The 23,380-nt window shown below is 46.1% G+C and overlaps 1 protein-coding gene across 1 annotated transcript in view; it reads right to left on the bottom strand.

Moving 5' to 3' along the window:
• TENT2 (terminal nucleotidyltransferase 2) overlaps positions 1-14,498 on the bottom strand; it is a 74,470-nt gene extending 59,972 nt beyond the window's left edge. The window contains exon 1 of the mRNA XM_077462603.1: positions 14,391-14,498. The gene's annotated coding sequence lies outside the window, so the exon portion shown is untranslated. The remainder of the gene's footprint in view (positions 1-14,390) is intronic.
• Between the last annotated feature and the right edge of the window lie 8,882 nt (positions 14,499-23,380).

Raw genomic sequence — 23,380 nt, 5'->3', positions numbered from 1 at the left:
AAACAATTGCATTTGAAAGACAGCTGCGCAAATACAGTGTGACAAAAAATATTGCTACCACCATTTTATTCTCTAGGGTCTCTGCTAAAATATATTTTATAATTATTTATATATATTTGGGGGTTCCAAGTAATTTTCTAGCAAAATAATGATTTTAAATTGAAACCAATAAGTGTCAGAAAAGGGTTTAAGTGGTAAACTTCCCTCATTTACAGACAAGTTAATTCCTTTGATCTAAAGAACAAAACGTTAGAATGTTTATAGCTCGCTCAGCGGCTGAGGAATGGTGAGAAACTTGGCAGACTGCCTGGGTTATTTATTTTTTTGACAGCCGTCGGCTTGAGCAGAGAACGCTGCATAGAATCGGGAAAATGCTTTAAGATATTTTTACTTTCTCCTATAAAACATTCCAAAAAAAAAAAATCTAAAATTTCTTCATCAATTTAGGCCAATATGTATTCCGCTACATATTTTTGGTTAAAAAAAAAAAAAAAAATCCTAATACCTGTATATTGATTGGCTTGTGCAAAAGTTAGCATCTGCAAACTACGGAATATTTTTATTTTTTATTTTTATTTTTTACTAGTAATGACGGCGATCAGCAACTTATAGTGGGACTGTGATATTGTGGCGGACAAAATCAGACACTTGACACTCTTTTGGAGACCAGTGACATTAATACAGTGATGAGCACTTAACAGTCCCAATAATGTGATATTGAAAGTGCTTGTGCTCAATACATCCGTGTTGCAAGGTGCCCAGACTGGGTGCCCCACATAGTTTGTTAACTCATAGGGGTGACTGTACATCTATCTCTAGTATGGTCATTCAAGCATGTGGGGAAACCACTGGAGAGATCAGTGGCTGGTGTATCTTGCAGTAGGTTACTTCATATAAATGGATAGGAATAACAGAAAAGAATCCTCATTGCGCAATTCCGTTGAAAATTTAAATGGTAAAAACAATTAAAAGTTACGCCCACATGCGTTGGTGCTTAAATATACTGGCACCTGGCATGTATAGCAGGTGATTTATTTGGGGAAATCGGCCCACAAAATATAGGATACCACTGGCCATGTTTTGGCTCGATTCCCGGAGAACAGCGTGGGCAGAAGTGTGTCGCGGTGACAAGATAATGCCTTGACACGTTCCAGCCAATCAGTGGGCTTCCTAGCCACCATAGGTAAAGCGACATACCCGTACATCGCTGCCTACTTCCTGGGTTTAGGGCAAGGCTTGACAAATTTGCTTGGAATCTAGGAGCCAGGTCCGCATCGGCAATCTGGACCTGTCCCTGGCCTGACATGGAGACGAGTGAGGGGGAAGATAGGTGGGCGCGCCTGTCTCCAAGTCATTGCCCATAGCTCTTAGAGGGACATTTTATTTTTATTTTTTCAAATGACAATTTTTTTTTAAAATTGCATTTTAGTGTAAATATGAGATCTGAGGTCTCTCTGACCCCAGATCTCATATTTAAGAGGACCTGTCATGCTTTTTTCTATTACAAGGGATTTTTACATTCCTTGTAATAGGAATAAAAGTGACAACAGTGGAAAAAAAATAAAAAGTTAAAATAAGAAAAAAAAAAATTTTTTTTTTTAAACGTGCCCTGTCCCGCCCGCATATGAAAGCGGAGTTCAAACCACACATGTGAGGTATCGCCGTGATCGGTAGAGTGAGAGCAATAATTCTAGCCCTAGATCTCTAACTCAAAACGTGCAAACCTGTAGAATTTTTTAAACGTCGCCTATGGAGATTTTAAAGGGTAAAAGTTTGTCGCCATTCCATGAGCAGGTGTAATTTTGATGTTGGGTATCAATTTACTCGGAGTAACATTATCTTTCACAATATAAAAAAAAAATAAAAAAAAAAAAAATTGGAGCTAACTTTACTGTTGCCTTTTTTATTAAATTATTTTTCCCCCAAAAAAGTGCGCTTGCAAGTCCACTGCGCAAATACGGTGCGACAGACAGTATTGCAACGGCCACCATTTTATTCTCTAGGGTGTTAGAATAAAAAATATATATAATGTTTAGGGGTTATAAATAAAGGGAAGGAGATAGGCAGGCAATGAAAAGAGGCAGGGGAAGCTCCATTAGCATTGCTGGTTGTCATACCAACAGCCACCACAAGAGGGCGCCAGATTCCAGAAGGAATCATAGGACCGCAGAAGGCCTCAAAGCCGCGGCCTCAATTACCAGCCACCGGCGGAACAGTCCGACGCGATCACGCCGGGGGGGGGGGGGGGGGCGTCTACGGAGACAGGATACCCCCAGCTGTGCTGCCCCAGGTCACTAATTCTAGTCGCAAATGCGACCTGGCGCCCGGGTTTTGTCGAGCCCTGTTTAGGGCATGTGCGCTTGTCCCCCCCGCCCGGCTCCTACTGTAATTGTACACAGCAGGAGCCTGTCAGCAAGTCCCAGTCAAAGATTCAGGAGTGGAGCCTGCTGATGGTTGGTAAACACAGAGCTCTGTAGGAAGGAAATGATCTGTCAGTTTCAGATCAGTTAGTACAAAGCAGCACGCATTACACATAAAGTGGTTGTAAACCCTGTAACATCACTTGTACCTACAGGCAAGCCTATAATAAGGCTTACCTGTAGGTACTGTAAATGCCTCCTAAACCTGCAAGGTTTAGAAGATATTTACCATAAACACTTGCGCTGACGTCATTGGCGCATGTGCACTGAAGAAACGGCTAGATCATGCTGTTTCTAAAAGGGCCTAAAGGGGCCTGTGCCATGACCGGCGGCTCCCACACACATGCGTGGGAGTATGTCATGGCAGCTCCGGAGCCCACGAACCTGGAAATAACTCTGGGAGACATGTCGCCCAGACTGTGTTTACTCTTTAAATCATAACAGTAACAGAAACTACCCAAATGACCCTGATCAAAAGTCTACACACCCCAGTTCTTAATACAGTGTATTGCCCCCTTGAACATCAATGACAGTTTTAAATCTTTTGTGGATAAGGCTCTTTATCTTCTCAGGTGGTAAAGCTGCCCATTCTTCTTGGCAAAAAGCTTCCAGTTCCTGTAAATTCTTGGGCTGTCTTCCATGAACTGCACATTTGAGATCTCCCCAGAGTGGCTCAATGATATTGTGGTCAGGAGACTGAGATGGCCACTCCAGAACCTTCACTTTTATTCTGCTGTAGCCAATGACAAGTCGACTTGGCCTTGTGTTTTGGGTCATTGTCATGTTGGAATGTCCAAGTACGCCCCATATGCAGCTTCCTGGCTGACGAATGCAAATGTTCCTCCAGTATTTTTTGATAACATACTGAAATCATCTTGCCATCAATTTTGACCAAATTTCCTGTGCCTTTGTAGCTCACACATTCCCAAAACATCAGCAATCCACCTCCTTTTTTTCATAGTAGGAATGGTGTACCTTTCATCATAGGCCTTGTGGACTCCTCTCCAAATGTAGCATTTATGGTTGTGGGCAAAAAGCTCAATTTTGGATTCATCACTCCAAATTAATTTGTGCCAGAAGGTTTAATGCACATCTGTGGCATTTGTGTAGTAATGCCTTTCTTCTGGAGACTGAACCATGCAGCCCGTCTTTCTTCAAGTGCCTCCTTATTGTGCATCTTGAAACAGCCACACCACATGTTTTTAGAGACTTTTGCATTTCACCTGAAGTTATTTGTGGGTTTTTCTTTGCATCCCAAACAATTTTCCTGGCAATTGTGGCTGAAATATTTGGTGGTCTACCTGAACGTGGTTTAGTTTCAACAGAACCCCTAATTTTCCACTTCTAGATTAGAGTTTGAACACTGCCGATTAGCATTCTCAATTCCTTGGATATCTTTTTAGATTCCTTTCCCGTTTTATACAGTTCAACTACCTTTTCCCGCAGATTCTTTGACAATTCTTTTGCTTTCCCCATGACTCAGAATCCAGAAATGTCAGTGCAGCGCTGGATGAAAGATGCAAGGGTCTGTCGGGAGTCCAGAAACTCATTGGCGCGCGCATAATAGATATATATATATATATATATACACACACACACACACATATACACACTACAAGCAAACAGATCACAGGTGAAGATGGTTACCTTTAATAGCCATTCAAACCCCTTTGTGTCAACTTGCGTGCATGTAATCAGGCCAAAATCACCAGGGTAAGTAAACTTTTGATCAGGGTCATTTGGGTAGTTTCTGTTACCATTACGATTTAAAAAGAGTAGAAACAGTCGATTGATAATAAATGGGTCAGCCAAACACTAACCATGAGTGAAAAATATCTGTAATTTATATTTTATGAAAAATGGCCAAGAAATCATAAATTTTGCCAGGGTGCGTAAACTTATGAGCACAAGAGTGTGTGTACAGGGTTTTTTTTGTCAGAAAATAGGTGCAGGAACTCAAGCACGCCCCCTCCCTCAAACCACATCAAATAGTGAATGTAGAGTGTGTGTGTGTGCGCGTGTATATACACACACAACCACTTTAAGCACATATTTAACCCCTTCATCGCCCTAGATGTTAATCCATTCTCAGCCAGAGTCATTGTTACAGTGACAGTGTATAGTATCAGTGGCAATTAGTTCCCCCCCAGCGTCACATTGACTTCTGCAGTATCGCAGTCCTGTTATAAGTCACTGATGGCCGCCATTAGTATAAAAAATAAATAGGGGTGCGTGTGTATATATAGATATATACACACATACACCAGTTTGTAGACGCTATAACTTTCACGCAAACAAATCAATATATAAAAATAAAAAAAAACACGTAGCAGAATACATTTTAGCCAGTAAAAGTCTTTTTTCCTCTAAATGTTTGGTCTTCTGTCGTTCATATCGCAAAAACTAAAAAAATCTAGTGGTGATCACATGCCACCAAAAAAAATAAAAATAAAATAAAAAAAAATAAAAAAAACACACAACAACACTATTTTGAATAGTTACTGAGCTGCAGAAAGTGTCAAAGGACTACAAGGGACCTGATCAGCGCACTTGTAGTCTATAGAAAACTACTGCTGTGGTGGAAGACGCGACTTGTAGTTCATTCAAAGATTATTGCCCCACACAGCTATGCCAATTTTAAATGTGACAGCAGCTGTGGGGGGGGGGGGGGCTCAGGGGGTGAATGTTGGAACATGTTGCAAATTACACCCTGGATATGGGGAGCAACATGTTCAAAAAAGTGAACAGACCCTTTAAGAATTGGTACGCTGTAATATATTTGATTCTAAAACACGAACTTACATGTGGGTTACACCATGCAACCCTATACGCAACATTAAAGTGATCGTAAACTCAACTCCTCCTTTCTGGTCCTGGCTTTACCTCTTCTCAGTGTGCCACAACAGGAAGCCACTTCCTATTGCGGCACACCTGTGGACTCGATCCCGAGCCACGCTGCCTGTGTCCATCGACACAGGCAGCAAGTGTGGATCAGCCCCATATTCCGCTCCCTAGTCACAGGATTCCACTTTGTGAGTTTATGTAGATGGGCTTTGTTTCTGAATGTTTTCAGTTGGACAATGCAGAAACAAACATTTGTGCAAATATGGTGCCTAAATGGTGTTTCACCTGCTTTCAGAACAAAGTCCCATCAACAGCTGAGCATTTGCTAGTTTTTGTAAAAACGGAAACAGAACTGAATACAACCAGCAAGCAGTTTCTAAATCAAAAGCAGATAAACACCTCTAAGAAAGGGCATCTATACCACACAAATTCAGTATATTAAAACCTGCAATCTTTAACAACTTGCTGACCGGTGCACGCCGATGTATGTCGGCAGAACAGCGCGGATAGGCAAATGGGCATACAGGTATGTTCCTTTAAATTTACCGCCGTGCCATCACGTGCGCTCACCAGTCGGACCCTCCGTGAGTCCCGAGGACTCGATCGCCTCACGTGGTGATGCTAAAGTAAACAAGCACCTCCCCGTTCTACCTAGTGACAGTGTCTCTGATCTCTGCTCCATGTGATCAGTGTAAAGGCCCATACACACGATCAGACTTTTTGACAACAAACATGCAAATGAGCTGTTTTGGAGCAACATCCGACTGTGTGTACGCTCCATCAGACAAACTTTTTTGGTTTTCATCGGACTTTTGTTGGCTGTGCGAACGGACAAACTTTCTGGCAACAAAAGTCTGATGGAGCAAAGTCTGACCGTGTGTACAGAAAACCATAGGATTTTTGTACAAAGTACAAACAGGCATGCTCAGAACCAATGCAAAAGATCAGACAATACAGAAGTTGACCACAGGTGGCGGTAAAGAGCAGAAAAACCACGTGATTTGGTGAAAGTTGGCTGAAAAAGTCCTGCTGTGTGTATGCAATACAAGTTCAGGGCCGACGCCCTTTGTACAAAAATCCACAGGAAAGTTTGTACAAAGTCCTATCGTGTGTATGAGGCTTAAGACAGCCACGCCCACCACAGTTAGAAACACACCCTTAGGACACACTTAACCCCCACACTGTCATCTAGTGGTTAACCTTCACTGCCAGTGTCATTTACACAGGAATCTGCATTTGTATAGCACCGATTGCTGTATAAACGACAATGGTCCCAAAATGTGTCAAAAATGTCCGATGAGTCAGTTTTTCTCAAAATGTATGCTTTTTTTTTGTTTATAGCGCAAAAAATAAAAGCTGCAGGGGTGATCAAATACCACCAAAAGAAATCTCTATTATGGTAAAAAAAGGATGTCAATTTTGTTTGGGAGCCACGTCACACGACTGCGCAATTGTCAGTTAAAGCGACACAGTGCCGAATCGTAAAAAGTGGTCTGGTCTTTGGCCTGCAAAATGGTCCGGTGCTAAAGTGGTTAAACACAAATGCAGAAAAACCAAAAGCAACCTACATAAGCTGAATGGATAAGTTTTTTTTTTTTGAAATGTGAAAAGTAAATGCACATCTTTTTGCAGGAAAAGGGTGAATTTTCTTCCAATTTTAGGATTGTGAACCTTTCTGCCCATTGAGGCATGCAAATTACTAAATGACAGGAAGCATCAATCAACTACCTAGAGCACGCATCAGTGACTTGGAAGTTCACTGAGAACTACAACCTAACAAAGTCTATCAGTACTTGTAGTTCATTCAGAACTCTGAATGAATGAGGCAAAGCCCCACACTGCTGCATGTTTTTCAAATTGTGACAGCGAGTGCGAGGAGAAGACCACAAATAGAAGGGGGATTGGGGAGAAGCTGCAGGAGCATGTTACCTGATCCCCCCTACAAATGCGTGGAGCGTGTAACACTTTCCCAAAAGGTGAACTTCTCCTTTAACAACCATATGGTACAGAGAATAATCAATTGACTTTATAGCTGTGTATTACCGCAATGCATGGTAATACAGTATGCACATTTTAGAGCATTGTGTTAAAATGATTTCTGAACACCCCAACACATTGATGAAACAGACCTGCATTGCAGTGCATATTAAGGCACTAGTATCCATTGTGGTGCTCTGTGCCAGGAAAAAAAAAAAAAGAGGGTCACTTCCCGATTTAAGTGTTCTGGGCTGCACTAGCAGCTCATTCCACATGAATGGACTGCCTTAAAACAATGCACGTTAACATGCATTTGGTAATGCATTACAAAGGTCTGAAGGGAACCTTAAAAGAAAACTATGGGCAAAGATATTTTGGTCATACTTCTCTTCTGGGTCACAGGAGCACACTTATGTTTTGCCTCCTGTGACCCAAAATAAGCTGAGAATGAGCTTAGGCCATCACAGAGGACTCTAGGCTCTGGAAGGATCCTGACCATATTGTCAGAAAACACCCAGAACTCTGACTGACAGTTACTCCGATTCCCAGTGCTCTGCTGACAGCTTAAGCCAACTGAACCAGCCCCCTCTCCATTCTGGCACTCCAGTAAACGGTGTAAGGGCAGAACAGAGATTTAGTGATAGTCACCACTCTCTGCTCAGAGCTGGCCGATAGCTGAGCAATCGGCAGTTATGTGATCACTCCAGGGCCAGTCAGGGGACTGATGCTGCAGCATGGAGATGAGTAAGTATGTTTGTTTTTTAATGCACCTTAAACTTCTCATTTAAAGTTTTTTAACCACTTGCCGACCAGCTCATGTACATATACGTCAGCACTTTGAAGATGGATAATGGCAGCTGCTGCCACAACTGAGGTATCCATCTTTTTAGGAGCTAGTCGTATTTACAATAATGGTGGTCTCTGCGGCGGAAAGTTATCGGCGGCGGGTGAGGAACCCCCCCCCCCCTCTTCTGCCGCTCTCCTGCACCCTCCGCTGCTTACTGGAGCCGTGGGCAGCGTCGGAGGCAATCGGGTCCTCTCTGTGCCTGGGAATGGAGACGAGTCAGGCTAAGATGGCCCCCCACCAATCTCCATACCATAGCAGGACGGAAGCCGACGACGGAAGACGTCAAAACCGTTACTTCCGCCCATAGCTCTTAAAAGGTACATTTTTTCAAAGTCATTTTTTTTTCAAATGACAAAATTTTTTTTATTTATTGCATTTTAGTCAAAATATGGGTTCTGAGGACTTTTTGACCCCAGATCTCATATTTAAGAGGTCCTGTCATGCTTTTTTTCTATTACATGGGATGTTTATATTCCTTGTAATAGGAATAAAAGTGACCCCAATATTTTTATTTTTTTAAACAGTGAAAAAATTGATAAAAGTAAAATAAGAAAAAAAAAAAAAAAGTTTAAAGCGCCCCGTCCTGACGAGCTTGCGCGCAGAAGCGAACGCATACGTGAGTAGCGCCCGCATATGAAAACGGTGGTCAAACCACACGTGCGTTTTGCCACAATCGTTAGAGCGAGAGCAATAATTCTAGCCCTAGACCTCCTCTGTAACTCAAAACAAATGCAAACCTGTAGAATTTTTTGAATGTCGCCTATGGAGATTAAGGGTAAAAGTTTGACGCCATTCCACAAGCGGGCACAATTTTGAAACGTGGCATGTTGAGTATCAATTTACTTGGCGTAACATTATCTTTCACAATATATATAAAAAAAAAAAAAAAAAAAAAAAACTAATTTGGATAACTTTACTGTTGTCTTATTTTTTTTATTCAAAAAAGTGAATTTTTTTCCCTTAAAAAAAGTGAGCTTGTAAGACCGCTGCACAAATATGGGGTGAACAAAAAGTATTGCAATGACCGCCATTTTATTCTCTAGGGTGTTAGAAAAAAATATATATAATGTTTGGGGGTTATAAGTAATTTTCGAGCAAAAAAAACGATTTTAAACACCAAAATCTCAAAACGAGGCTAGTCTTTAAGTGGTTAACCGGTTCCCAACCAGCGCACGCCGATGTACGTCGGCAGAATGCCACAGGCAGGCAGGTACGTCCAATCTTTAATGCCGCCCTGCCATTGCGCCACTGGCAGCGCGCTTGCATGCTGGTCGGGACCCCCGTGGACTCAATCGCCGCGGGCATACCCGCGATCGTCTCACGGGGCGGCTGAACAAGGAAATGCGTTGTAAACAGCATTTCCCAGTTCTGCCTAGCAACGCTGATCTCTGCTCCAAGTGATTGGAGCAGAGAGCAGTGTTCACTAAATTAAAGCCCAGCCCCCAACAGTTAGTAACACACCCCTAGGAACACTTAACCCCTACACTGCCACCCACTGGTTAACCCCTTCACTGCCAGTGTCATTTACACAGGAATCACTGCATTTATATAGCAGTGATTGCTGTATAAATGACAATGGTCCCAAAAATGTCCGATGTGTCCGGCATAATGTCGCAAAAAAAAAAAATCACGCTGATCGCAGTCATTACTAGTAAAAAAAAAAAAAAAAAAAATATTAATAAAAATGCCATAAAACTATCCCCTATTTTGTAAATGCTATAACTTTTGCGCAAACCAATCGCTCATTCCGATTTTTTTTACCAAAAATATGTAGAAGAATACATATCGGCCTAAACTGAGGGAAAAAGTTTTTTTTTTATATATTTTTGGGGGATATTATAACAAAAAGTAAAAAATTAGTTTTTTCAAAATTGTCGCTTTATTTTTGTTTATAGCGCAAAAAATAAAAACCGCAGAGGTGATCAAATACCACCAAAAGAAAGCTCTATTTGGGGAAAAAAAAAGGACGTCAATTTTATTTGGGAGTCACGTTGCACGACCGCGCAATTGTCAGTTAAAGCGACGCAGTGCCGAATCGCAAAAGGTGGTCTGGTCTTTGACCAGCAAAATGGTCCAGGGCTGAAGTGGTTAATGGGCACATTACTACGTGTTTTTTTGTTTTGTTTTTTTATGAATAAAGAGCACAAGGCAGGTTTTGTTTTTGTCTTTTTTTTGGGGGGTTATATGTTTATTATTTGCAATCGGGACAATTAATTCACTGGCCATTGCCGATATTTCCTAGTATTCCCAGCTGCATCTTCAGGGCAGCAAAAGAAGGAAAATCTCCCAAGTGGGACCCAGGCAAAAAAAAAAAAAAATTAACCAATGGCTGTCTTAACCCCCAATTATAAAAAACAAATAAAAGTTGGACCACAGGATGCAGAGCTCAATCACGGAACAAAAGAGGGACATATTTTTTAACCCCCAGACTGTAAATGAATGAAAATTAGAGGCACTGACTTGTCTGAAGCCCCTGTCCACACCCATTTCCAAGCCCTGTCCCTGCATCCGCCCCCCCCCCCCCTTCATTCATTCATACTCCAGCCCTGTCCCTGCATCCCCCCCCCCCCCCCCGGCTCATACTCCAGCCCTGTCCCTGCATCCTCCCCCCCCCCGGCTCATACTCCAGCCCTGTCCCTGCATCCTCCCCCCCAGCTCATACTCCAGCCATGTCCCTGCATCCTCCCCTCCCCCCCCCCCCCCGACTCATACTCCAACCCTGTCCCTGCATCCTCCCCACCCCCCCGGCTCATACTCCAGCCCTGTCCCTGCATCTTTCCCTCCCCCCTGGCTCATACTCCAGCCCTGCCCCTGCAACCTACCCCTGCCTTGGCCTTGAGTCTTAATTCCCCTCTCCATGACTTGGTCCCAAGCACCGTCCACTATCCATGGCTTTGTCCCCTGTGTTCCACAGCTCTACAACCCACCCTTCCTCTGTGCTTCTGTTCCTTTTTCAATGGCTTTTTGTTCATTCTCTATACTCTTCTCCATGGATCTCTGTCAACTCTTCAAATCTCTGTCCCCTCACAAGACTCTCTCACTTGCCATGACTTCCTCCCCCCCACTCTCTCTCCCCCTTTACCCCCTCCATGGCTCCCACTAACTTTCTCTCCCTCTCTCCATGACTCTCTCCCCCCCCCCCCCCCCCCACTTTGCTCTCTCCATGCCTCCCTCTACCTAAATCTCCCTCCCCCTCTGCATGACACACGGGCGCTGCCACCCCCCCCCCCATGGGTTTTACTTCCTCTTTTACTCGCTGCTGCAAAGCCTGCAAATGAAAAGCATAATGGGCTAGAATGCATGGCATACTAGCCCATTATGTGGCACTTACCTGAAAAAGAATCCAGCGATGTCCCCTGTGTAGGCTGCGTCCATCTTCTGGCCCCTTTTCCTTCCAGGCTGTGGACTCCGGCTATGATTCGCCAGAGCCGTGTGACGTCACTCCCATGCATGCGCACGGGAGCCGCGATTAAGAGCACAGGCTAGGGAAGAAACGGCACTTAGTTAAGTTTCTTCCCCGCGGATGCACCGTTGGAAATTTCGGCGGACTAAAAGTGAAATCTCTCCTAAACGGTGAGATATTTGCACTACCTATAGGCAAGCCTTATTCTAGGCTTACCTATAGGTAGAATTCCAAAAAGTGGGTTTACAACCACTTTAAGTGCACCGTGTTTGGGCGCTGGAAACAGTGCACTGGGAAGTGCCACGTCAAAGCAATCACGAGATTGCAGACGAGGTGCTTCATCTGCAGGATTTTTACCTGCTCTGTGGCACATTACATCGTGCCGAACAACTTCCTCCCGCAGGGCTCGACAAAACCCGGGCGCCAGGTCGCATTGGCGACTAGAAATAGCGACCTCGCGCCTGGGGCAGCACAGCTGGGGGTATCCTGTCTCTGTGGACCCCCCCAGCGTGATCGCGTCGGGCCGTTCCGCCGGCGGCCAAAAATTTAGGCCGCGGCTTTGAGGCCTTCTGCGGTCCTATGATTCCTTATGGAACCTGGCGCCCTCTTGTGGTCGCTGTTGGTATGACAAACCAGCAATGCTAATGAAGTTTCCTCTGCCTGTTTTATATTACCTGCCTCTTCTTCCCTTTATTTAGAACCCCCTAAACATTATATATATTTTTTATTCTAACACCCTAGAGAATAAAATGGTGGTTGTTGCAACACTGTCTGTCACACCGTATTTGTGCAGCGGACTTACAAGCGCACTTTTGTTGGGAAAAATAATTTAGTTAATAAAAAAATAAGACAACAGTAAAGTTAGCCCAATTATTTTTTATATTGTGAAAGATAATGTTACGCCGAGTAAATTGATACCCAACATGTCACGCTTCAAAATTGCACCTGCTCATGGAATGGCGACAAACTTTTACCCTTTAAAATCTCCATAGGCGACGTTTAAAAAAATTCTACAGGTTGCACGTTTTGAGTTACAGAGGAGGTCTGGGGCTAGAATTATTGCTCTCGCTCTACCGATCATGGCGCTACCTCCTATGTGTGGTTCGAACACCGATTTTATATGCGGGCAGGACAGGGCGCGTTTAAAAATTATTATTTTTTCTGCTTATTTTAACTTTTTTTTTTTTTCCACTGTTCCTTTAAAAAAAAATGTTGTGTCACTTTTATTCTTATTACAAGGAATGTAAAAATCCCTTGTAATAGAAAAAGCATGACAGGTCCTCTTAAATATGAGATCTGGGGTCAGAGAGACCTCGGATCTCATATTTACACTAAAATGCAATTAAAAAAAAAATTGTCATTTGAAAAAAAAAAAAAAAGGGGGCGCTGCTATCTTCCCCTCACTCGTCTCCATGTCAGGCCAGGGACAAGTCCGGATCGCCGTCACGGACCTGGCTCCTAACTTTTTAAGCTGGCTCCTAGATTCCAAGCAAATTTGTCAACCCCTGTCCTCCCGTATTATTGTTCTAGTTAAGAGGTTACTTCCGGTTTCCCTGTGCCAAAGGGAAACAGAAAGTGATGTCTGAAGCTCCGTGGAAAGCACGGCCTGAGTGGAACTGGTAAGGCTCTAAGGCTGCAGTCCACTCAGCTGTATTAGGAAAGCGAATGACTATTCCCTTTGATAACACTGAACCGCCTCTCCGTCCAATCAGGTGCTCAGGTATGTTACCCGTCACCTGATTGGCTGAAATAACGCCTACGGAGGAGAGGATGGGAGATGAGGCAGGAGAGGAGACGCATAAAGGACCTCGCTTGTCGCTGTCACCTGATGCCCCACAGACACAGGGCAAGTGGCGAGCAGGCGGAGGGGAACTGGCAGCATTTAATGGGCACGCTGGCAGCATACGATGGGCACAGTGGCTGTGTTTGATTTTTGTTTTTTCAGTTTGTTTGCACCCCAAATTGAACACCAGCCACCATTGGTATGTACCTAGGAGGGTTCCATAATAATTCCCTCTACTTATCCGTTATACAGATCCCCCCCATATACTGTATGTACCAAGAAGGGTTCCCAGACATCCCAAAACTCCCGCACTTCTGTGGCGGCTCCCGCACACCTGCAAGTGCCTCACGATCTCCCGGGAATGGTCGGTGCGGTGGAGAACAGCTGTGAACACCGATCTCCTTTGTAACGATTTTTAGCTGACAGACACTTATCCTGCTCTCCCTCCTGTGGCTGTCAGCTAAAAAGCTATACACGGAGATCGGTGATCACAGCTGTCCCTCCCGCAGCACTGATCATCCCCAGCTGTTCTGTGCACTCCTCATTCCCCCCCCCCCCGTTCTCCTCTGCCTCACCTGTCCTCCTCGTCCCCTGCAGCCTGCTCCGGTTGCAGGAGGGGGGGTTGTGGAGGTAAAGAGGAACTGTCAGGAATTGGACACAGCGAGCGAGATCACTCCTGTGTTTACTCTGCTCATTTTATGAATGGACTGGAGCCTCTGTCTCCTGTTCATTCATCTTTAGTGCGGAGAATGGGACGGAGGAATCTGTGTCCTCAGTCCCTTTGTCTGTCTCAAGGGGGAGATGTCAGGGGTCTGTTTAAACCCCTGACATCTCACCAAAGCCCCCCCCCCCCCAAAAAAAAGAAATTCTAAAAAAAAAAAAAAAAAAAAAAAAAATGACTGAAACCACTCTCCCCTGCCCCAACCCCCTCCCCCGAAATGCATTTTTGGGGGAAAAACAAAAAGCCACCTCCCAGAAAATGGGCTCCACAATAAATGCATGTGAACTCCCTCTACTCATCCATTATACAGACCCCCATATAATGTATGTACCTAGGAGATCTCTATACGGAGCTCCCTCTACTCCTCCATTATACAGACCCTCCCATATACTCACTTGTGGTGCAGCAGGCGCTCGGTGCTCAGCGTCTCCCCGCTGTGGTGCTGTTGATGGGGGTGAGAGGGGAGCAGAGGAGCGGGCTCAGGCTGGGGAGTGCGGGAACATCCTCCTCCGCCTCCCGGCTCGGACCGCACATTAGCCTGGGGGTGCCAGGCCGCAGCCGGCCGCTCGCCTGACTGGTCAAACCGAGGAGGAAGGAGGCGAGGGGGGCGAGATGTCTGACAGGAAGTCGGAGGCTCTAGAGGAAATGGCGGACAACAGTTGTGAGGAAGACACGGGGAGGGGGCGGCGACAATACGGTGTCACGGGGAAGCCGGGGAGGCACAGGACGACATGAGAAGCAACAAGCATCACATGGTCAGGGGTGACCAATCAGGAGACAGAACCACCCCCCACGAGCGATCACCGAGCTTCCCTTTCTGTATGGGTGTGAGCTGACAGTGTGTCTGGTCATGGGAGGTCACAGCGCCCCTAGCGGGTGGATATGTGTGGTGACAAGAGGAGGACAAACCGAGCACTGCACTAAGAGTAGGCGCTGGCAGTAATCCTGAAGAAGCTGACATGTGGATTTCACTTCTTTCCCAGTAGCAATATTTCCACCTTGTCTAGCATAGCTCCTGTCCCCTAACTGCAGGCATAGATTAACCACTTGACCCCCGGAAAAGATTTACCCCCCTTCATGACCAGGCCATTTTTTGCAATACAGCACTGTGTTACTCTGTCAATTGCGCAGTCGTGCGATATTGTACCCAAATAAAATGTATGTAATTTCCCCCCAAAAATAGAGCTTTCTTTTGGTGCCATTTGATCACCTTTGTGTTTTTTTTATTCTATGCACTATAAACAATAAAAATATATATACTGTATTTTTTCATTCTGCTATAAAACATATACAATAAAAAATGTAAAAAATCTCATTTCTTCATCGATTTAGGTCAATAAGCATGTATTGAGTGGTTTGCACAAAAGTTATAGTGTCTACAAACTATGGGATATATACTGGAATTTTTATTTATTTTTCTTATACTAGTAATGTCAGTGATCAGCAACTTATAGCGGGACTGCAATATTGTGGCGGACATTAGGACACTAACTGACACTTTTGAACTTTGTTGGAACCAGTGATACTAATACAGTGGCCAGTGCTAAATAATATGCACTGCCACTCTACTAATGGCACTGGCGGGTAAGGGGCTAGACATCTTGGGCAATCAAAGGGTTAACTGTGTGCCTAGCCAGTATTTTTGTGTACTGTGTTAGGTACTTTTACTTAGGGAACTGATGGATTTTACGGGGCACAAAATCCACCCCCCCCCCCACATCAGAACAAAGCTCCGTTCTGTGTCTCTGCCTGGCGATCGGCGGGTGCTGCAGATTGGCTTCTACTGTAAATAATCACAGCAAAAGCAGCACGCCAGCGCCCCTCCCAGGCGGAAGTGCAAAATCACATATATATGTGATTCTGCACAGGAGGGCTCTGTATATCTGCTATGGGGCAGTCTTTAAGTGGTTAAAGCTGTATTAAACCCAAAAGCAAACATTTACTATTTTGCAGCTTACCAAATCTGCATTAGTTCCTTTTTAGGTGATCCAGATGGGAAGTCTGTTGTTTTTCACAGCACAAACTCATCAGCTGAATTTATCAGTTTACATGGATGAGACAAATAGTGATGGACGAACTTCCGACGGAACGTTTCGCGAACGCGGCGGGCCCCATTGACTTCAATGGGAGGCGAACTTTGCAAACCTACAGGTCAAATTTGCAGCCACAAAATAATTACTAGCTGTGCAAACATAGTCCCACCACATGGCCAATGACATAACACATGAATGAGGTGAATCTGGGATCGACAACTACAAGCATTCTTTTTTTATATGTGAAATTGTGACAATTCAGGACTGTGGAGCGCATGAAGGCAATGGAGGAGAGGGAAGGTCAGGGTAGGCAAAGAAGAGGGTGCAGGAGATAATCAACCGCACCGTGACATACAGCAATGACACCTGCACCATGATAGAGTCATCTGACAACAGCACCGTGATAGAGAGCACTGACATCAGCAGCGTGACATAAAGCACTGACACCAGCACCGTGATATACAGCACTGACACCAGCACCGTGATATACAGCACTGACACCTGCACTGTAAGCAGCCCCAGGAGGAAGTCAGCATAGCACAGGGATGGTGGGAGCCCCTCATAATGAGCATAGCACAGGGATGGTGGGAGCCCCTCATAATATGCACAGCAGAGGTACAGCCCCAGGAGGAAGTCAGCACAGCACAGGGATGGTGGGAGCCCCTCATAATAGGCAGCCCCAGGAGGATGTCAGCATAGCACAGGGATGGTGGGAGCCCCTCATAATAAGCAGCCCCAGGAGGAAGTCAGCACAGCACAGGGATGGTGGGAGCCCCTCATAATGAGCATAGCACGGGGATGGTGGGAGCCCCTCATAATATGCACATCAGAGGTACAGCCCCAGGAGGAAGTCAGCACAGCACAGGGATGGTGGGAGCCCCTCATAATAAGCAGCCCCAGTAGAAATATGACACCGCTCAACCTCTTCAAACAGGAGGGTACGGGCATATAGTACGGTGTGCTTTTTTTGGACAAGGAAGTGAGCCAAATGAAGAAAGAAGGTCTGTGTGCTCGATTAAAAAAGTAGTTTATAACTGTACTCTTAAGTGTTTTGCATCTTCGCACCTGCCTGACCTGGGTGGACATACCCCTGACTTCACCCTGACCAACACATGGTCGTTGAACTGTCAGACCCATTTTGCCCTATATACTCTCTCTCCAACCTGCCTTTTTTGGGTCCTGACCCTTCATCGCCCCCACACCCCCCCCCTTTTTTTTTTATCTTCTTTCCCCACCCTCCTTCACCATTCACCATTTTCTTCTCTCCTCCCAACCATTTCTCTCTTTCTCTCTTCTATCTTTTTGCTTTCTCCCTCCTACCCTCCCTTACCTCTATGGTCGGTTGGCTCGCCCGGGGTCCAAAGTGGTCGCCTAAGATTCTTCCCCCTCATTTGCAATGGCCCCCTTGAATATTTTGTCCTTAAATGTTACGGGACTCAATTCACCCCAAAAGCGGGTCAAAGCATTCAGCACCTTTCTCTCACTGAAAGCCGGAATAGTAGCTCTTCAGGAAACGCATTTTACCTCTCACTCCACGCCCAAATTTTTCCACTCTAAGTACCCACAAGTATTTACAGCCTCCTCATCCACGAAACACAGAGGAGTCCTTCTTGCTTTCCATCACACTCTCTTTTTTACTCCTAAAACTGAAATCAGGGATCCGGAAAATTCAAGACACGGAAGCCACATTTGTCTCCTACTACGCCCCAACACGAATCCTAATCCATTTTTCTCTCACGTCCTCCAGACTATCTGATCGCATCGCGTGGGCACTCTTTTTATGTGCGGGGATTCCAATTTGGTTCTCCACCCGCATTTAGATAAGTCACCTTACCAGAACACCTTGCCCCTTCAGTAAAACTCCGCACAAAAACTCCAACAGGCAGCCTTGGTCGACACCTGGAGAGAATGTAACCCCCTCAAAAGAAACAATACTTTCTATTCCAACCCCCATAAGTCCTTCTCTAGAATTGATCACATTTTAATACCTGTAACCTCTTCCCCTACTCTCTTATACTCGCGTATACACCCTATCACCTGGTCTGATCACTGTGCAACAATCACAACCGTATCCTCCATTCTACCACTGACCACAGATAGGGTATGGAGTATGAATGAAAATCTCCTCTCCAATCAGTCTTATTGCCTAGATATCCAGGTAGCCCTTGCAGACTACCTTGCCCACAACAATACCCCAGGCATATCCCCAACCCTTCTTTGGGAGGCGCACAAACCTGTCATTAGGGGCACCTGTATCTCTGACGCCACGCACCTTAAAAGGGACAGACAGATGAAGTCCCGCCAAATAGAAACGGCCCTCCAACAACACTTCCTTAGGGTCCAATCTAATCCCACAGAGTCAAACAGGCTGACTCTTGAAAGGACGAAATTGGAGTTGGATTTGATCTTAACTGAAGAGGCTGACAAGCACGTCCACAAATCTTCTCATACCATCTATACTAAAGCCAACAAGCCTGACACTTTCTTGGCCATGCGCTTAAGAAACCCTGAGAAATCTTATAAACCTATTAGACTCCGATTAGCGAAAGGGGGACTCACCAGTAATCCCACAAAAATACTCACTGAGTTCGGCACCCAACTTTCCAGACTGTATGAAGCCAAAGCCCCTTTTTCTAGTTCCCAAGCTGACACCCTGTTTCAGCCCTTGCAGCTTCCCCAGCTATCCTCCGCAAGTCGCGATTTAATTGAAGCACCCATTACTTTGGTGAAAGTTCTCACAGCTATCAATTCCCTTAAACCACATAAGTGACCGGGAACTGATGGATTACCGGCATCCTACTACAAGAAATTTGCTAACTAACTCATTTAACTCCATACTTCAGAGTCACTCCCTTGGCAGGGACGCCCTGACAGCCGTTATCACAATGATCCCCAAACCCAACACTGACAACACAATCTGGTCTAATTTCAGACCTATTTCATTACTCAACGTTGACGTCAAGATCTTAGCCAAGGTCCTGGCGCTTCGCTTGAACCCGCTCATTGGTAGGCTTGTTCATAAAGATCAGGTTGGGTTTATCCCCCAGAGGCAGGCTAGCGACAATATTAGGCGAGTGATACTCCTTCAGCGTATAGCGAAAACTAGGAACATCCCCATGAACCTACTCTCCCTAGATATACGCAAAGCGTTTGATACAGTATCCTGGCCCTACCTTCGCTACATTCTGCAACGCTGGGGTTTTGGCCCCCATTTCCTCCGCTGGATAGACGCCCTGTACGCCCAACCCCAAGCCTATGTCAGATATGCTGGTTCACGTTCGGTAGCCTTTCCCATCCAACGGGGGACGAGGCAGGGATGCCCCCTCTCCCCCATATTATTTGCATTGGCAATCGAACCCCTAGCTGCGCTGATTAGAGCACATCCTGATATACGAGGCCTTGAAGTAGCTTCGACACCACACAAACTATGTCTGTTCGCAGATGATGCCCTGCTTTTCATCACTACCCCTCACACTACACTACCTAATCTCTGTAAATTACTGGATAGGTTTGCCAAAGTCTCGGGTTTGGAAGTCAATCACGCTAAATCTAGAGCCCTCAATGTTTCCCTGCCAACGGACGAATTTAAACGTCTGCAAGCTAACTATCCTTTTCTATGGTCCACAACCTCAATACCTTACTTGGGAATCCAATTGTCGAGTGACCCAGCTTCACTTTTCCAGTCCAATTACCCCCCCCCACTCAGAAAACTTACAAGTATTCTAACGTCGTGGCAACCGCTTTGTGTCTCGTGGCTGGGCCGAATTACAGCAGTTAAGATGTCTATGCTACCAAAATTGCTTTACCTCTATAGGATCCTGCCTATTGCGATCCCTCCATATTTCCATCGCATTATGAAAAATAAAGCAATCAAGTATATATGGGGTCCCACTAGACCCAGAATTTCTAAAACTATACTCTTTCGCCACAGGACACAAGGCGGTTTAGGCGTACCTAACTTCTCTCACTATTACCGAGCGGCTCAGTTAGCCCAAATTGCCCTCTACCACGCAAAATCAGAAGTGCCCTTTTGGGTTAGTCTTGAAGCTATGGATGCTCACCCGGTTACTGTTTCGAATCTCCTCTGGTTGCCCCCCCCTCTGAGAGCCACACTCACTAACCCTGTCACACTTCATTCCCTGAAAATTTGGGACCTAGCCCGAAAATCTTTCACACTTAAATCCGAGCATACCCCCCTACTCTCTCTTCTTGGCAACCCGCTTTTGCCCCCTGCTTTCTCGGAGCCGGGGCTTATTTACAGCCTGGTCTCGAGCAGGCGTGGACAAGGTCTCTGATCTTCTGAAAGGTGGTTCACCAAAGTCCTTCCCAGACCTGCATACTAAATACCATATCCCACACAAGGAATGCTTTCGCTACCTCCAAATTCTACACTTTGTACAATCACTACCTAAGCCCAATCCTGACCTGGATCGCATGTCAATCTATGAAAGGATATGTGATTCAGATCCACATGCCCCAGGCATTATATCACAATTATATGCCCACTTTGCATCTCCTCCGCCCTCTCTGCCAACATACGCTACACGATGGTCGACAGACCTTGCTGTGGTTTTGGACACTGAGACCTGGAAGGAGATCTGGACCAATACTAAAAACGCCACCCAAAATGTTGTAGCCTCCGAGGCTAACCTCAAGGTTCTAATGCGATGGTATCTAGTCCCAGCTAGAATAGCCAAGTATGTTCCGGGCTACTCGGCACTCTGTTTTAGGGGCTGCACTGAGGCGGGCACCCACCTGCACATCTGGTGGACATGCCCGATAGTTCAGCACTTCTGGGTTGCAGTGTTCCAAATGGCGTTGACTTTGCTACAGTTCTCACTAAAACCGGACCCTACTCTTGCTATACTTAACATGACGCCCAAGCACTGTACTCACAATCAACTTAGACTCTTCCTCCAACTCACCACGGCGGCCAAACAAACCATTGCACAGGCCTGGAAGACACCGTCCCTGCCCTTACCTGCAGTCAAGAATAGGGTAACTCAGGCCATGATACACTGCAGAATTGAAGCCAAAACCCTGGACCGCCTCCCCCAACATAATAGGATATGGCAGCCGTGGGTGGATCATTTCCTACCTCCTGACCTAGACCTTGCTTCACTAGAATATTGAGATTGACCACTATTACCTAAACCACTACAGGGCTTTGGCCCTTGGATCCATGCCTCATTCATTTTTAGAAATGTGAGGTAGTTAACACTATTGTGAGCTAGGCGAGTACGCTTATCGGTCACGATCCCCCCTGCTGCGCTGAACGTCCTTTCGGACAGGACACTGGACGAGGGGCAAGCCAACAGTTCGATTGCAAATTGGGCAAGCTCTGGCCAGAGGTCAAGCCTGCCCACCCAGTAGTCCAGGGGTTCATCACTCCTCAGAGCGTCCACATCGGCCGTTAACCCGATGTAGTCGGACACCTGACGGTCTAGGCATTCCCTGATGCTGGATCCGGATGACACCTGTCGATGGGTCGGCTGAAAGAATGACCTCATATCCGAAGTCACCAACACATCTTCAAACCGGCCTCTTCTTGCAGGCGCTGTTGGATTGGTACCCGCAACTCCTTCTCTGGGAGTGGGAATTGCTCCTCTGCCAGCGCACGCAAAAGCAGAATGCAGCATTTCTCGAAGCAAGGCCTGGAAGTGCTCCATTCTGACAGCCCTCTGTGACGGCGGTAACATTTCCACCATTTTGTGTTTGTACCGGGGGTCTAAGTACGTTGCCACCCAGCACTGGTCCTTGACCCTTATGCTTTTTATACGGGGGTCCCTATTAAACCACTGGAGCATGAAGGCCCCCATTTGCACTAAACTGGAAGCGGTGTGGTGGCCTGGCTCCTGCTCATCATCCAGGATAATGTCTCTTCATTCTCCTCTCCCCATCCACGCACAACAACAGGGATCCCAGAAAGGTTTAAAGCATGCTCTTCTTGCTCCTCCTCATCTGCCCCGGCACCATCTTCCTCTGACTCCTCTTCAGACTCCTGTTGTTCACTTGTCTCAGATAGAGTATCCCCCCCTGGGAATTCATCCAGCATTGCGACTTCCTCATCTTCCCGCTCCTGCTCCTCCACAGCTTGATCAATGACACGCATGCACGCTCCATAAAGAAGGTATAAGGTACCATGTCACTGATCGCGCTATGGCTGCGACTGACCAGTTTGGTGATCTCCTCAAATGGGCGCAGAAGTCTGCATGCGTCGCGCATGAGCAGCCACTGGCGCGGTGAAAAAAACCCCAGCTCCCCAGAACCTGTTCTGCCGCAGAGTTCATACAGGTAGACGTTAACTGCACGTTTCTGCTGAAGCAGCCTATCATGCATATAGAAGGTTGAGTTCCATCGCGTCGGGCAATCGCAAATAAGACGTCTGACCGGCAGATTGTGTCGCAGCTGAATGTCAGCAAGGCGAGCCATGGCCGTGTAAGATCTTCTGAAATGGGCACAGATTTTCCTTGCATGCTGCAAGATGTCCTGGACCCCAGGGTATTTGACAACGAATCGCTGCACGACCAAGTTTAAGACGTGTGCCATGCATGGCACGTGCGTAATTTTGCCCTGTTTCAATGCGCTAAGCAGATTGGCACCGTTGTCACACACCACTTTACCAACTGTCAAATTGAGCGGTGTTAGCCACTGATCTGCCTGTGAACGCAAAGCTGAAAGGAGTGCCGGGCCAGTGTGGCTCTTGGCTTCCAGGCACAACAGACGCAGCACGGCATGGCAACGTCTCACCTGGCATGTCGAATAGGTTCTGGGGAGCTTGGGCGGCACAGCAGAAGAGACGCTAGCAGCGGAAAAGGAGGAGTCAGCCGAGGAGGAGAGGGAGGAGGAGAGGGAGGAGGATGGAGTAGGAGGAGGAGGAGAAGAAGAGCCAGGCCTGCATGCAATCCGTGGCGGTAAAACCAAATCTACACGGGTGCCACGGGTTACATGCTTGACGGCCGTCAGAAGGTTCACCCAGTGGGCAGTAAAAGTGATATACCTTCCCTGCCCGTGTTTGCTAGACCACGTGTCTGTGGTCAGATGTATCTTGGCACCGACACTGTGTGCCAGAGATACATTCACTTGCCACTGAACATGACCATATAGCTCTGGGATGCACTTCTCGGAGAAATACTTCCTTCCTGGGACCTTCCATTGTGGTGTTCCAATGGCCACAAATTTTAGAAATGCCTCCGAGTCCACCAGTTTATATGGCAGTAGTTGGCGGGCTATCAGTTCTGACAAGCCAGCCATCAACCGTTGGGCAAGAGGGTTATCCGGCATCATCATTTTTTTTACGCTCGAACTTTAGGCCCACGGAAGCCTGCCTTTTTGCATAAAAACATGAGCTT

The sequence above is a fragment of the Lithobates pipiens genome, unplaced genomic scaffold (genome assembly GCF_037356315.1).
Source record: "Lithobates pipiens isolate NorthernLeopardFrog02 unplaced genomic scaffold, aLitPip1_a1.2 Scaffold_3, whole genome shotgun sequence".
NCBI classification, from domain to species: domain Eukaryota; kingdom Metazoa; phylum Chordata; class Amphibia; order Anura; family Ranidae; genus Lithobates; species Lithobates pipiens.
This window is presented reverse-complemented; position numbering and strand designations above follow the sequence as displayed.